This window comes from Protopterus annectens, chromosome 9.part0, assembly GCF_019279795.1.
Source record: "Protopterus annectens isolate FY-2018-M chromosome 9.part0, PAN1.0, whole genome shotgun sequence".
NCBI classification, from domain to species: domain Eukaryota; kingdom Metazoa; phylum Chordata; order Ceratodontiformes; family Protopteridae; genus Protopterus; species Protopterus annectens.
The window spans coordinates 291,828,637-291,844,567 of record NC_056743.1 but is presented as its reverse complement, the minus strand read 5'-3'; positions in this window follow the sequence as shown (position 1 = coordinate 291,844,567).

The following is a 15,931-nucleotide window of genomic DNA, read 5'->3' as shown; positions in this document are numbered from 1 at the left end:
TCTCCTTTCAATGAGAAGGTTTGAGTTGCAAAAAGTGGAGGTGATAGGGTATACTTTATATATATATATATATATATATATATATATATATATATATTGATATACATACAGATATATAAATAGACATAGTTATATAGCTATATATATATATATATATATATATATATATATATATATATATATATAGTTATATATAGTTATATAGCTATATATATATATATATATATATATATATATATATATATATATATATATATATATATGATATATATATATATATACATATATATAAATACATATAGATAGACACACACACAATCACACACACACACACACATATATATATATATATATATATATATATATATATATATATATATATGGGTCTATATTGTGCAACACTGAACACTAAAAGCAGTGATCGATGTTACATTGACACATTTTCAGCGAAAGCTGAAAATGTCGAATCCACAGAACAGTGATTTCTTTCCTAGGGAAAGAAATCGCTCTTCCAACCCGCGCAAAAAAAAAAAAAAACATTACACAATTCCAAACACATGCACACATACACAATCCTAATTATACCCCCCAAAAAAACAGTAAACAACTAAATACACATATGCACATAACCCAACCATACATTTAAAAAAAAAAAACAGTAAACATTTTAAACCATATGCACTTACCTTAACCCGCACCCTAACCCTAAGGTCAGTAACTCTCGCACATTTACATAAACAGCTCCAAACACATACACACTTACCTTAACCCTAATTCTACCCCCCAAAACAAAAGTAAACTACTGAAAACACATACACACGTAACTCAACCATACATCTAACACAAAATATAAAACAGTAAACACTTTCATACATATGCACTTACCTTAACCCACACCCTAACCCTAAGGTCAGTAACTGTTGCACAATCACGCTCAGGAGCTATACTGGACAAGGGACTACACTACACTTCAGAACTCGACAAAACAACGAAGCAGTCAAGTGACTTCTTTCCCAGGGAAAGAATTTGCTGAATAGCCTCTTCGCTGTTTTGCCTGTTCGCTCTAAATGTGTTGACGAAAACGCATTCGTCATAATGCATTTTTGTTGTACTCATGGGAACCCATATATATATATATATATATATATATATATATATATATATATATATATATATATATATATATATATATATATATATATATATATATATATTGATATACAGAGTGAGAGAGACAGATAGATAGATAGATAGATAGATAGATAGATAGATAGATAGATAGATAGATAGATAGATAAAAATATAGATTTTCAGTGGTCCAAAGTGAGACACAGGAGGTATGGCATCATGGGGTGTGGTCATTTGTAAAGAGTGGGGCCAAGCATGTGACAGCCTGGATGTTCAAGGGAAGCAAGCTTTTGAACATAGCCCCTCAAAATAAATAAATGAGTATTTATATATGTATATCTATCTATGTATATATCTACACACACACACACACACACACACACACACACATATATATATATATATATATATATATATAGATATACATACACACACACACACACACACACACACATATATATCTATATCTATATATATATATATATATATATATATATATTTATATCTATATCTATATATATATATATGCATAGATATAGATATATAAATATTTATTTATTTTGGGAGGGCTATGTTCAGAATATATATATGGGTGTAGGACAACTGATCAAAGGGACACAGTTGTGACAGCCAGGAGATCAATGTAAAAATGTTGAATTAATAAATATCAACATGCTCTGCTCATGCTCCCTGGAGCATATGCAGAACATGCCGTTATTTGTTAATTCAATGTTTTTACGTCGATTTCCTGGCTGTCAGCATTATGTGTCTGTACAAGTATATATATATAGATAGATATACATACACACAAACATATAGATATATATATATATATATATATTTAGATAGATAGATATACACACACACAAACATATATATATATATATATATATATATATATATATATATATATATATATATATATATACAAATATATATATATATATATATAGATATATATATATATATATATATTATACACACTTTTTCCTTCATGCTAGCTGGCCATCTTGCTGACCTCCTGGTTTTCTGGACAGTATACTAGCTAGCTAGCTGGCCTTCTTACTGATTTGCTGCATGACTGGCAAGCTGGCTTCCTTACAAGCTAGCAGCTGGTTTCTTCGCTATCCTCCTTTCTGGTTTTTAGGCTGGCTTGCTGGCTTGCTTAAAATAACAGATCCTTCTCTCTCTCTCTTTTTTTTTTTTTTTTTTTTTTTTAAATACTACTCATGCTATACCTCTCTACTGCCAGATTTTTGCCTCATATTTTTGGTCTTTTTCTTATAAAATTTGTGGTTTTCTAGCAAATCACTGAAGACTGAAGTCAGTAAATAATGGCATGCATTTGAGTTCCCGACTTCCTACATTTCACAAACCATATTATTCTAACAAATTTCTAAGTTTATAAGAGCAATATTTAAAATTTGTCCCTATTTTTGGCCATTTGTCCCCCAATTACTTTAAGCTTTGTCCAGATGTTTTGTCCTAAGAGGTAGTCACAGCTGATAAGAACATGGTCTACCAGCCACAGGCTTTGTAGAGATCCTCCTTATGTGAGCCCCCACCCCCTACATGAACTTCACCCAATTGTTGAACTATTTTCATCACCCATACTTGACAGGAAGCAGCCTTCCCTGAAGATCTGAGTTGATGACATGACAGATGAAATTCTCAATTATCGAGAAAAAGTATTAAGTGCATGCAGCTTTTTCTCTGCAATTCAGAGATTTATTAAAAGTGTTTTTTTTGTTTTTTTTTGTGTCTCTCTATGCTTTCTGGAGCACGTGACTGCCCCACTGATAGATGCACTGGTGGCAACCCTAGCTCCAACCTAACACCAACACTGGAGTTCTCTGATGCTCGAATAAATCCCTACAATAAGTATCCAAATCTAACAATGCAGTTGGTGACTGTCTAACTACATCTCTAAACTTTGGAATATTACACATCCTATCATAATTACTTACAACCCAAATGAAATTAAAAACCTACTCAGGAACTTTCTCACTAATAAATGGTGTTGCCCATGCCCTAGTCCTGACAAAACCTTCCTCCTATTACCAATGTATCAATAGCTAGCTACCCCACTTTACTACCATACCAATGTATCAATAGCTAGCTACACCACTTTACTACCATACGAACATATCAATAGCTAGCTACACCACTTTACTACCATACCAATGTATCAATAGCTAGCTACACCACTTTACTACCATACCAATGTATCAATAGCTAGCTACACCACTTTACTACCATACCAATGTATCAATAGCTAGCTACACCACTTTACAACCATACGAACATATCAATAGCTAGCTACACCACTTTACTACCATACGAACATATCAATAGCTAGCTACACCACTTTACTACCATACCAATGTATCAATAGCTAGCTACACCACTTTACTACCATACCAATGTATCAATAGCTAGCTACACCACTTTACAACCATACGAACATATCAATAGCTAGCTACACCACTTTACAACCATACGAACATATCAATAGCTAGCTACACCACTTTACTACCATACGAACATATCAATAGCTAGCTACACCACTTTACTACCATACCAATGTATCAATAGCTAGCTACACCACTTTACTACCATACGAACATATCAATAGCTAGCTACACCACTTTACTACCATACGAACATATCAATAGCTAGCTACACCACTTTACTACCATACGAACATATCAATAGCTAGCTACACCACTTTACTACCATACGAACATATCAATAGCTAGCTACACCACTTTACTACCATACGAACATATCAATAGCTAGCTACACCACTTTACTACCATACGAACATATCAATAGCTAGCTACACCACTTTACTACCATACGAACATATCAATAGCTAGCTACACCACTTTACTACCATACGAACATATCAATAGCTAGCTACACCACTTTACTACCATACGAACATATCAATAGCTAGCTACCCCACTTTACTACCATACGGACATATCAATAGCTAGCTACACCACTTTACTACCATACGAACATATCAATAGCTAGCTACACCACTTTACTACCATACGAACATATCAATAGCTAGCTACCCCACTTTACTACCATACGAACATATCAATAGCTAGCTACACCACTTTACTACCATACGAACATATCAATAGCTAGCTACACCACTTTACTACCATACGAACATATCAATAGCTAGCTACACCACTTTACTACCATACGAACATATCAATAGCTAGCTACACCACTTTACTACCATAGTGTGTCCATCATATGCAACTAATCTTACTGGCTTACTCCCTTTCCTCCTTTCCCATACCCCCCTTCATAACTAATATGACCTACTTCTCTCACTCTACCTTATCTGCCTTTCCCTTGCTTACTCTGGTCCTCTCCTCACACCAATTAGCACTGTTTATCTAACTTTTTTAATTAATATTTGCTCTATTGACCAATTCTGTCTATCTTCAGATTCTTCCTAGCTCTTCCCTTACTTCCACTTTCCACTTTCATTCTGCACTATCACTTTAAAGAATATGGCGACTGACAAACCTATGGACTAAACTGGTGTCTATATATAATGTACTGCACAGTTCAACTGTTGATTGTAATTGTATGCAATAATGTATTAATGTTTTACCTTTGCTTTTTAATCTTCTGTATCATATACCATGTATATTTATGTCATATTTTACTCAATGTGATCCAATGCAAATGTTTTTCTTGTATGTTTGTAATTTTGTTATATGTCTGTAGTTTTTTGTAATTATCTATGGAGCTTTTATAATGTGCTCTGACCCAGTTGGATACTACTGGTAAACAAATATATATATATATATATATATATAAAGGGGGGGCGAGAGTTCTCATGCTTAGCAGTTTAGGACAGCTGTACCCCTACGCACAAATATTATTTTCCTTCTGATTTTTCACTTTGAGTGCTCTTTGCATTAGAGTCAGCTGGCTCCTTCATGATGATATTTTTTTTTGTAAAATCATTTTTATTAATTTTTATGAATGAATGTTATGAATGATTGCATTTTTAGGAATGAATGATATGAATTACTTTATGCTAATGAATTATTACTGCTTCCATTTGACATTAAGACCCTCACCAATGGTAAGAAATAGTTCAGAGGTGAAAGGCTAACCAGGACATGTGTACTGTAGGGGTACTAAACGTATGTCATTCATGCTACATGTTCATAAACCATGGGTCTTCCCAGAAAAGAAGCAGTGGTTTATTTCAAAATCTTCAGCCAGTGTACTGCATATTGCCAACAACTAAATAAAGCCTAACCAGGGGAACTGCCCCACAAACCATTCGCTGTGTTTAGAATATATTAAATGTATTGGCAACAACCTTATTTCAAGTGCAAGCCCCCAAAAAAAAATACACTGCCATTTTAAAAGCAAGATATTATACAATGTCCTTGAGAATAAAAAAACTAAAGTAATTGCAGTTCCAAGGAGACACAGCTCCCCAGTACCATAAAATACAAAAGCTGTCAGGCAGTAATATTTCTTACATATGTAGTGTTCATTTTACAAAGAGGATGTATAAAGTTAGGAAATAATTTGTGTAAAAGTACTTCATTCAATGATGTATGACTTTGCAAAGCTATTCAGGCCATTTCTTATGTACGGCCATTGTGCTGCACAACAGAGAGATCGATATTCATACCGGCATCTGCTGATTATTTATCAGTTTAACTGCACCATCAGGAAATCTCGGGGGGAGGTGTGGTTTGGGCAGGACTTGTTACTGCACATCCTGCGAGGTACTTCACTAACACAAAGCTTATCACTCAGCTCGTAGATGAGCCGCATTCAACTTACTGTTCAGCTCTTCAACTATACTGATAGGTTCATAGGTTCATAGATTAGTACTAGGCTAACTGCCCTTGCGAGCCATTTTAAGCCTAGACAATTATCCCCTGTGAGATTCAAACCCTGTTCCTTGTGTTTGTAAGGCAAACACCTTAACCATTAGGCCACCCATGACAAAGTTTATTAATTGTGAACATCTTAATATATTCCAGCCAAAGTGATCATCCTTAGAGAGCAAGACCATTCAACTGCATTCAATCAGCATTGGACAAAAATGAAAAAAACTACTAGTGTCAGACAGGCAGTTACTTAAGTGCATGGCCTAGCTGTCATTGCGATCCCCTCTCTTCGTGGCACTACACTTTTCTCCTCCGGTCTCTGCTTCCTGATGAAGCATGGTCAAAGTTCATGCCAGCACAGTGCTCTTGGCTCTGCTTTTCTAGTGTGCACCAAGCTGGAAAATTATTGTTTTAACTGAAAGTTAACTGTAAGGGTGGGAAAATAACAAAAAGTGTCCAGAGGAGTTTTAACATAAGTATAATAGCTTGTGATCACCAATTCATGTCAGGCAATGATGGACATCCAAAAAAAAAAATTATATATATATATATATATATATATATATATACACATATAGATATAGCTAATCTCACATCTTAGTAAACGAGCTTATCAAAACATGAACATATATCATATACATCGTTTAAGTATATCTCAAGTGGATAGGAAAAAAAACATTTTAAATTATAAAAAGTAATGTAAAGTCCATCCTGAAATCCCCTATATGTCTCCTCAAATGTATATAAGTATAACGCAGGCCATTCAAATGGAAGAGGTGCTAGACAGCATGAGAAAGAAAAGAGAGCAAAAAGAACGAAATTAAAGAAAACATATAAATCATTAAGCTCTCGACAAAAAGAACATGGCCAGATCAGAAACTATCACCACCTCCACAATCCACTGCAGCAAAAATCATCTATTCATTCTAGTTAAATGAGACCTGCCCAACCAGTTATGTAAATTTAAGAAATATACAATCAATTAATTAATTTGTGACAACTTAAAAATGTGTTGAAGGTAGAAAAGTAGCAATATTTTATATATATATATATATATATATATATATATATATATATATATATATATATTTAAAATATTGGATTGTAGTCTGATAGCATATGTTATGTATATTTCCCCCCCTTTTTTTTACTAACATATATTTTATAAAAAGAATTAAAACTGGAAATAAGTAAAGTAAAGTAAACCATGCCAATAAAAGAAGACTTTTACCTGATAAGGTGACAATAGTATAGTGTCCTGTTTTGGTTACTTGTCAAATGACATCATAGTAGATAAGACAAACAAAATAATATAAAATAAAGTTTTACTTCTATTTCATCTTTTTAGTATTGTTGTCCTTTGTTGTCCAATTGTTTTTAGATGCATGTCTCTTTAAACTTGTGCTTGCCCAGTCCATATCTTCTATTTTGTCAAATATTTTATTTTTTAGTATATGCCACAGCTTCTTCTAGGGTGCTAAAAATTCTCTGACCTTAATGTCTATTTTCTTCAGACTTTTGATGAAAGGTACAACTTATTTTCTTCTAGAAATAACTAATGAAGTGCAGGCATTGTCAAATCATTGTCATATCTTATGACATTATCTTTTAGCTTATTTGGTGTGTTAGCCCAAGCTGCCTTTAAAATTAAGTCTTTGCCTTGACTCAACAGAAGTTTAACAATAATGCTTCTAGGCACCGGAGGGTTCTTCTTTAAGGAAGATGAAGAAAGAGATCTGTGAGCCCTTTCAATACCAAATGAAAGAGTTTCTGATAAGTTGAGAGCTTTAGGCAGCCAGTTGTTTAAGAAAAGTATCACATTGTCCCCTTCTTCTTTCTCTGTGATTTCATAGATCCTGATGTTATTTCTACGAGACCTGCTTTCTAAATCTTCTATCTTCACTAGTAACAAAGTGCTTTGCTTTAGTAAAAATTCTGTATGGCTTTCAGTTTCTGTCAGTCTTCCATCCACATCTGTCACTGCAGCTTCAATTGAAAAAGTCTGAGTAGATTGCTGTTTTAAGTCAAACCAACACGACAAACTGATGAATAAACAAAAATGCAGGACAAAAGCACTTTAAACACCCAGGAATCTTCAGCTATTCAGCTCTTTAATAGGAACAGGAACAAAACACAGTGCCACACTAGAAAGTAAAGTAAAGCGCTTTTTGTCTGGTGCAATGACCAGACTTCTTCAGACAAGTAACAACAGGCACAAAAACAATATATATATATATATATATATAAATGTATATATAGATATACATACATACATATATATATATATATATATACACACACACACACACACACACACACACACACAGGAACACACGTACCTCCACCCCCTAATTAATCAATTATGCAATACAAAAACAATTAAACTTTTAACTGAATTTCCAACTTGTAAAACTAAGTTAAAATCCATTCCTTAAGAACAACTAGTTCATTACTGGTGATAAAATCAACAACCTCATCTGCTACCATGATATGGCAACTACCCATTTAAAAACAGGAAAAATAGAACATCAAACGTAACATAATATATGCTTTAAAAACAGAAATAAAAGAATTAACAATTATCGCTGATCTAAAGTGAGTTTTTAAATACTTGGGATTCAAAACTCATACTACTCAACCCCACAACTATTATAAAGGTTAACACCTTATATAAATTGTGCAATTATACATAATAGGTCAACCATTGTTGACAAACTGACACCAAAATCTACAATTCTAAAGTTGTCAATACTCAAATAGCACAACTCAGAACACATTGTCATAAAGAGAACACTAGTAAAAATGTATATTATCTGTTTAGACTTTTCAGTTTCAATAAGCATTGAATGGAGCACCTGTCATTAATACCAGGAAAATGGCAAGCACCTAAGCAAATCTGCCACATCAATTCTCTTTTTTCTAATAATAAAGATCTTGGACCACCCCTTACATCTCCAGCTACATGATCAATCACTCTGAAGTTAAAGGTATGTGTGGGCTTCATTTTAATGTGGGCAGCTAATGCATTTTCGACCTTGCCTTTCCTCATACAATAAAGGTGCTCATACACTCGCTCCCGCAGTCTATGATCCGTTTTTCTAAAGTAAAATGCGGGGCATAGATTACATTGGGTGAGGTATACTACATAACTTGTGTTACAGTTTTACTTGCCTGACAAGGTTTTATAGTTGTTGTCCCTAATGTTGAATGAATACCCTATATTCAAATGCTTACAGAAGTTGCAAGATTCACATTTGCTCATCCCAGGATTCTTAATAACCTCAGGTTGTTTCATTTCTATAAAGTTTTTTAAATTCATGCCTCTCTTAAATGTAACGAAGGGAAATGGACCTAACAAAGTGCATCATTCTAAGTTGTTACTAAAGAGGTTCCAGTTTTTCTTTATAACTGAATGATATGGCCACATTCAGGACTAAATGTTAAAATAAATGACACTGATGACCTATTAACCTTTTGAGGGATGTTCATCCTATTACATGGTGGCAAGGAACCTTGTAATAAAGGTGAATAAAATCCACTAGATCTGTTATACAACACTTTGTCCAGCATTTCTTTAATAAGCTCCCCTAGGCAACCATGAGTAAGGAAGATGTCTCTATCTTGCTACATTCTGCTGTGAATTCACTGTCATCAGTTACCATCCTCGCCACTTGGACTTTTATTACAGATTTCTTCTGGTGGAAAGGGTGGGAAATGTTGAAGTGTAAATAAGTGTTTGAGAATGTATCTTTCCTATGGATCCTGGCTGCTAACCCTTTCTGAGAATGATCTTTAAACACTTCAACATTCAAGTAAGCTATGACTTCTGTATTGAATATGTGTGTAAAACTTAAGAATGTGGTAGTTTGATTCAAGTATTCCACAAACCTTTCAGCTTCATCCACACTCCCCTTGTATACGATAAGGATATCATCTAGGAACCATGTATACAAGAAAAATTGATCTGTTAAATGGTTTTGTGAAAGAATATAATTTCTTTCCCAAAGGGCCATCACTGAATTTGCAAAACTGGCCCAACATGGGGACCCCATTGCCACCCCAGTTTTTTTGTAAATATAACTGGTCATCAAACAAAAAGTAATTGTTTATTATAACGATGTCCAATAGAATATTCATTAGCCTGATCTCTCTATCTGGGGCACCTTTCAAACTCAAGTAATGTAGAACATAATCAATACCTTCTTCCTGGAGTATGGACGCATATAAATCCCTGACGTCTAGAGTTATAAAATTGTAAACACCCTCCAACACATGTGTTTTTAGTTTGCTTAAACAAGCCCACGAGTCTTTACAAATCTGTTCCTCATCTACTAGATATTTCTTCAAGATGTTATCTACTACATTCGCCAAGGGATGTGTAATACTGTGGCGAGCGTCAACCAGAAGTCTCATGGATGGATCCGTCAGGGATTTGTGTATTTTTGGTAATCCAAATAACACTGGTGTCCTTGGGGCTGGCATAGATAAATAATTCAACAAATGTAAATCTATAAGTTGTTCTATAAACAGATACTTTAAATGTTCTTTTATTTTTTTTTTGTAAGCTATGTTAAATTCATTAACACTAACTTTGATGTACGTGTCAGTATTCAACATAAGGCTCATCTTCTGAATGTACCAATCTTGTTCCATTACAACTAGTCCACCCCCCTTGTCCAGTTTGAATGTTCTAATGGGTAAATGGCAAAAGTCTATGACGTCTGCCCAATCATCCCCATCTACATTCTTAACTTGATTATGTTTCTCTAAATGTAGTTTCCTAAGGTCTATTTCACAAACTTTCTCAAATGTGGAAACCAGTGGGTGGCTAATAGGGTTAAAGGTACCGGAAATGTATTATTCAGATGTCCCAGTTTGCTCCACCTTAAACAGCACTTGCAAGTTCAGTTTCCTGATAAATTGCTTAAAATCTAAAATTGCCTAGGCAATGTTCATGGATTTAGAAGGCACAAAGGAAAGTCCCTTCACTAATAATTCTACCACAAAAGGTTCAATCTCATAAGGTGTGAAGTTTTATAAATGGAAAAATCCCCACCTTTATTTTTGATGATAGTTAAAGGGGGAATTAGCTGTTCGTTTACTTCTAATTTAGATTCTAAATGGGTGTCCAACAAAATATTCTTATCTTGGATAAACGTTAAGGGTTTCTCTAGGATGGTATACTCTGTAACTTTGCTTGCATCGGCTAACGTGTTTCGAGATGTTGCAATCAAAATTCCAAACATACCAACTCCATTACATTGCAAGGGTTGAGACAAAGAAGCATCCGTTATCAGATCTAACCCATCAGGTACATGGATACTTGATAAAATATTCTTCACAACATCATATGGCTCTAACCCCTCTTTATCAATTGTTGAAGGAGGCCCAGGGAACTCCACATCACAGCTCTTCTTTGTGGATGCATTACAATAACTATTCCTTATCCCTTTTGTGTTCCCCTTCCCTCCCATTACTAGAGCATTCCCATTGTTCAAGTCATCAGAAAATAATGAAGCAGCTTTGCTTGTAACGTTTGTAACCTCGCTAGAATAACTATGAGAGATCGCAATTAAACCAGAGTCACTCATATTTGAAGATCCATACTTGGAACCATCCCTAGTAAGCAAAATATCAGCTAGAGACTCCTTGTTAACAAATAGGTCACTACTGTTTCTACACACAACATTAAACAGAAGAATAGAACATTCCGACCCAGATACGGAATTCAATGAAAAAGCAGCCATGGAACTCATAGAACTCTTAAGTGCACTAACTGGTAAATAAACATTGTTCAAACTGGTTACATTGTTCATATTCACAGTACCTGATGCAATTAGGTCTCTACAATTCCATCTGAACTTCCGAAAGGATTACCTCTTCTTCTTGTTGCTGTTTTTCTGCTGCTGAATGCATGAATTTGAAAAACTTTATAGAAATGAAACAACGTAAGGTTATTAAGAATCCTGGGATGAGCAAATGTGAAACTTGCAACTTCTGTAAGCATATGAATATAGGGTATTCACTCAACATTAGGGACAACAACTATAAGACCTTGCCAGGCAATTACAACTGTAACACAAGTTATGTAATATACCTCACCCAATGTAATCCATGATGATTTTATGTTGGAAAAATGGATCGCAGACAGTGGGAGCGAGTGTATGAGCACCTTTATTGTATCAGGAAAGACAAGGTCAAAAATGCATTAGCTGCCCACATTAAAATGAAGCCCACACATAACTTTAACTTCAGAGTGATAGATCATGTAGCTGGAGATATAAGTGGAGGCCCAAGATCTTTATTATTAGAAAAAAGAGAATTGATGTGGCAGATTTGCTTAGATGCTTGACATTTTCCTGATATTAATGACAGGTGCTCCATTCAATGCTTATTGAAACTGAAAAGTCTAAACGGATAATATAAATTTTTACTAGTGTTCTCTTCATAACAATGCATTCTGAGTTGTGGTATTTGTATTGTCAATTTTACAATTGTAGATTTTGGCATCAGTTTGCCAACTATGGTTGACCTATTATGTACAGTTGCACAATTTATATAAGGTGTTAACCTTTATAATAATTGTGGGGTTGAATAGTATGAGGTTTGAATCCCAAGTATTTACAAACACACTTTAGGTCAGTGATAATTGTTAATTCTTTGATTTCTGTTTTTAAAGCATATATTATCTTAGGTTTGATGTTCTATTTTTCCTATTTTTAAATGAGTAGTTGCCATATCGGGTCTACTTTATTAACTCAAACGTTCAAAAGTTTGAATGCATAAAGATCGACATATATGCATCGAACTCTTAAACGTTCGAAAGTTAATAAAGAAAAAAATACACAGAAAAAAAGATGTAGGTGGGGGGCAAGCCCCCCTGCACCCCCCACCCCCGCTACTTAAATATACCAACTCCGAGATTGCACTACAGTGAAGTAAATGTAAATCTCCACCTACAGAGATTTCTCTTTACAGTTTTTGACAGCTTGCACTTTCAATGCATAAGGTTCGATCCATATGTACTGACGGTTTTACACTTTTGCGTAAATAAAGTAGTCCCGCCATATCATGGTAGCCTATGTGGTTGTTGATTTTAGCCCCAGTAATGAACTAGCTGCTCTTAAGGAATGGATTTTAACTTAGTTTTACAAGATGGAAATTCAGTTACATGGTTAATTGTTTTTGTATTGGATAATTGATTAATTAGGGGGGTGGAGGGAAGTGTATTCCTGTAGATATATATACACACACACACACACACACACACACACACACACACACATATATATATATATATATACATACATATATATATATATATATATATATATATATATATATATATATATATATAGATCTATAAATTGTTTTTGTGCCTGCTGTTACTTGTCTGAAGAAGTCCGGTCATTGCACCAGATGAAAAGCACTTTACTTTCCAGTGTGGCACTGTGTTTTGTTCCTATTCCTATTAAAGAGCTGAATAGTTGAATATTCCTGAGTGTTTAAAGTGCTTTTGTCCTGCATTTTTGTTTTTTCATTAGATTGCTGTTTTAACACTTCATTGAGAAAGTCCATTTGCTTTTTTGCAGTCTTCTTTTATAAAATCCATTTTTGTTTCCAGTTTGCCTAGCTTTATTAAAAGTTTTTGGATACTCCCAATAATATAGTGAAGTTCCTTTGTTATGGAATTTTCTTGAAAGTTCACTTTTGAGTGACTCATGATAGATGAACAGTCAAAAAGTACTCTGACAAGAAAAATTTAAATGCTGCTTCCAATTTTACTTTTTTTTGTTTCAGAAAGGTATCGATACTGGTTTAAGTATATGATTCTATTAACAAATCAATATTCTGGAGAAAAAAGTAATAAAATCCTGTCAGAGAAAAATAACAAGAAGCAGAGCAAAAGCTTTGTGCTACTATCTGGCCGCCATCTTAGCCACACCCCCGCATGATGATATTTTTGATGGTCAATCACGTCAATCACAAAGGTTTCAAACTATTTTCAGGGATTCTTTTAAATGAGCACTGTTACTTAAGCAAATCATGACAGTATTATGTGTCTGCCATTTCATTCTCCCTTAACACATTCATCAAACACGTCCCACATCAAAATCTTAACTAAGTATTAATGCACTGAGAGATAGTTATCAAGAGTATACTATATGAAAATAAATACATGTATTAAATGTAATAATAAAGCAAAGGGTAAAAAATACTGTTCATTTGTAGCTATATTGTCTGTAAAGATAATGGTGTTATTACATGATGTGTAAACAGCTTAAAAATGTGGGGATATTGAAGAATGATTTTTGAAGGGTATAACTCCGTGCAACATAAGATTGACAAATACAGCTGAAGATATAGTAGCAATTGTCCCCTTTCTATATCATCCATAGAATATGATAGCCACAGAGTTATAAGGCAAAAAAGTTCTGCAAACCACAGGTAGCAGTACAGTGAAGAGCTAAACACACATCACAACAGAGTATAGCAAGCATAGTCCTTATTTACCACGTGTATGTAAAGGACTATGGTTTCAATGCACAATAACAGAGGAGAGATGCTTATTCAGTAATTAGAAGATCAGACAAGATGAAGGCAAAGGTAAACTGTTGACACTGCATAACAGAAGCAGGAAAGGGCACATGCACCAGAGGTGAATATTTGTGCATTTTAATGACAGTGATGCAAGGGTCATGAGTACACAGGTAAAAGTGTGTGGATATAGGGTAGGCAATCCCTTGTGGAAGAATACAGTAGAATGAGATCTGTAGTATTGTCAAATACAATGTCATCAGGTGACGTCTGAATTTCATTGTTGTATGCTGGACTACAGAGGAGCTTCTAAGAGTCATCACCCCATTTCCTCAATTGCAAAGGGCAACTTAAGTATTAAAATAATTAAGCAGGGAAGCTGTGACAAAGCCTACTGCTGCAAATTTACTTTGTGACTATGACTAGTTCTGTGTTAGTGTAAAATAATTGAAAAATATAGGCGCATCCAACTTCGTTGTCACTAAAACTGTTGTAGCTGTATTCTCACACTCAGAAAGGCTTCAAGCCATGACAACAAATGAAAACCATCTTATTATGGAAATCTAAATGAAGGGATGTTGAAGAGTCATTACCTGTGTGACTGCCTCTCTACCCTGGGCCAGTAATCAAGGAGCCTCAATACTCACCATTGACACTGGTGAGAGATGGTCATGAAAAACAGGAATGGATTTACACGGTATTTTCAGATGCAGCTCTCTGCATCAAGCACAATTTCCCCCAAGCACACACAGAGAACACATTCCAGTCCTGGGACTGGACTCTCTGTCTCTACAGATCTCAAACAAGATTCACTTTGGAGCAGTGTCCTAGTTCCAAGTAGCTGCTATAACCACACCTGGGTATTTGATTTTCACACACACACACACACACACACACACACACACACACACACACTCCTGGGAAAGGCTGGTGGAAGTTTACTAGCTGTACCCCATCTGCCCAGACTATAAGGTAACCACGCTGCCACCAGTCAACTACTCTTAGAATCTTACAAGGGTCTCTAAGTATGCTCAGTAAAATCAATGCTAATATAAATGGTAGAGTGTAACTAAGGCAGCAAGTCTTTTCAGAGTGTCCACAGTGTCACTAAAATAAGCACAAGTACTCTCAAGATGCTAAAAGTATTCCCTAAAAGACCAGCCACAATGAAAGGTATAAAATATTTGATAATAAATAATAAAATAGAAAAACGTGAGTATACTAAATATCTAGTACAATAAACAGTGGAGTTTCAATCACAGGAGAAATAAAAATAGCACAGTTGTGCAGATTCAAACAGATGAAGAAAAACACTACTTATCTAATCTCACTGTATTTCCTGAGTATCTAAATAACAACAGTTCCCTAGCTAACTT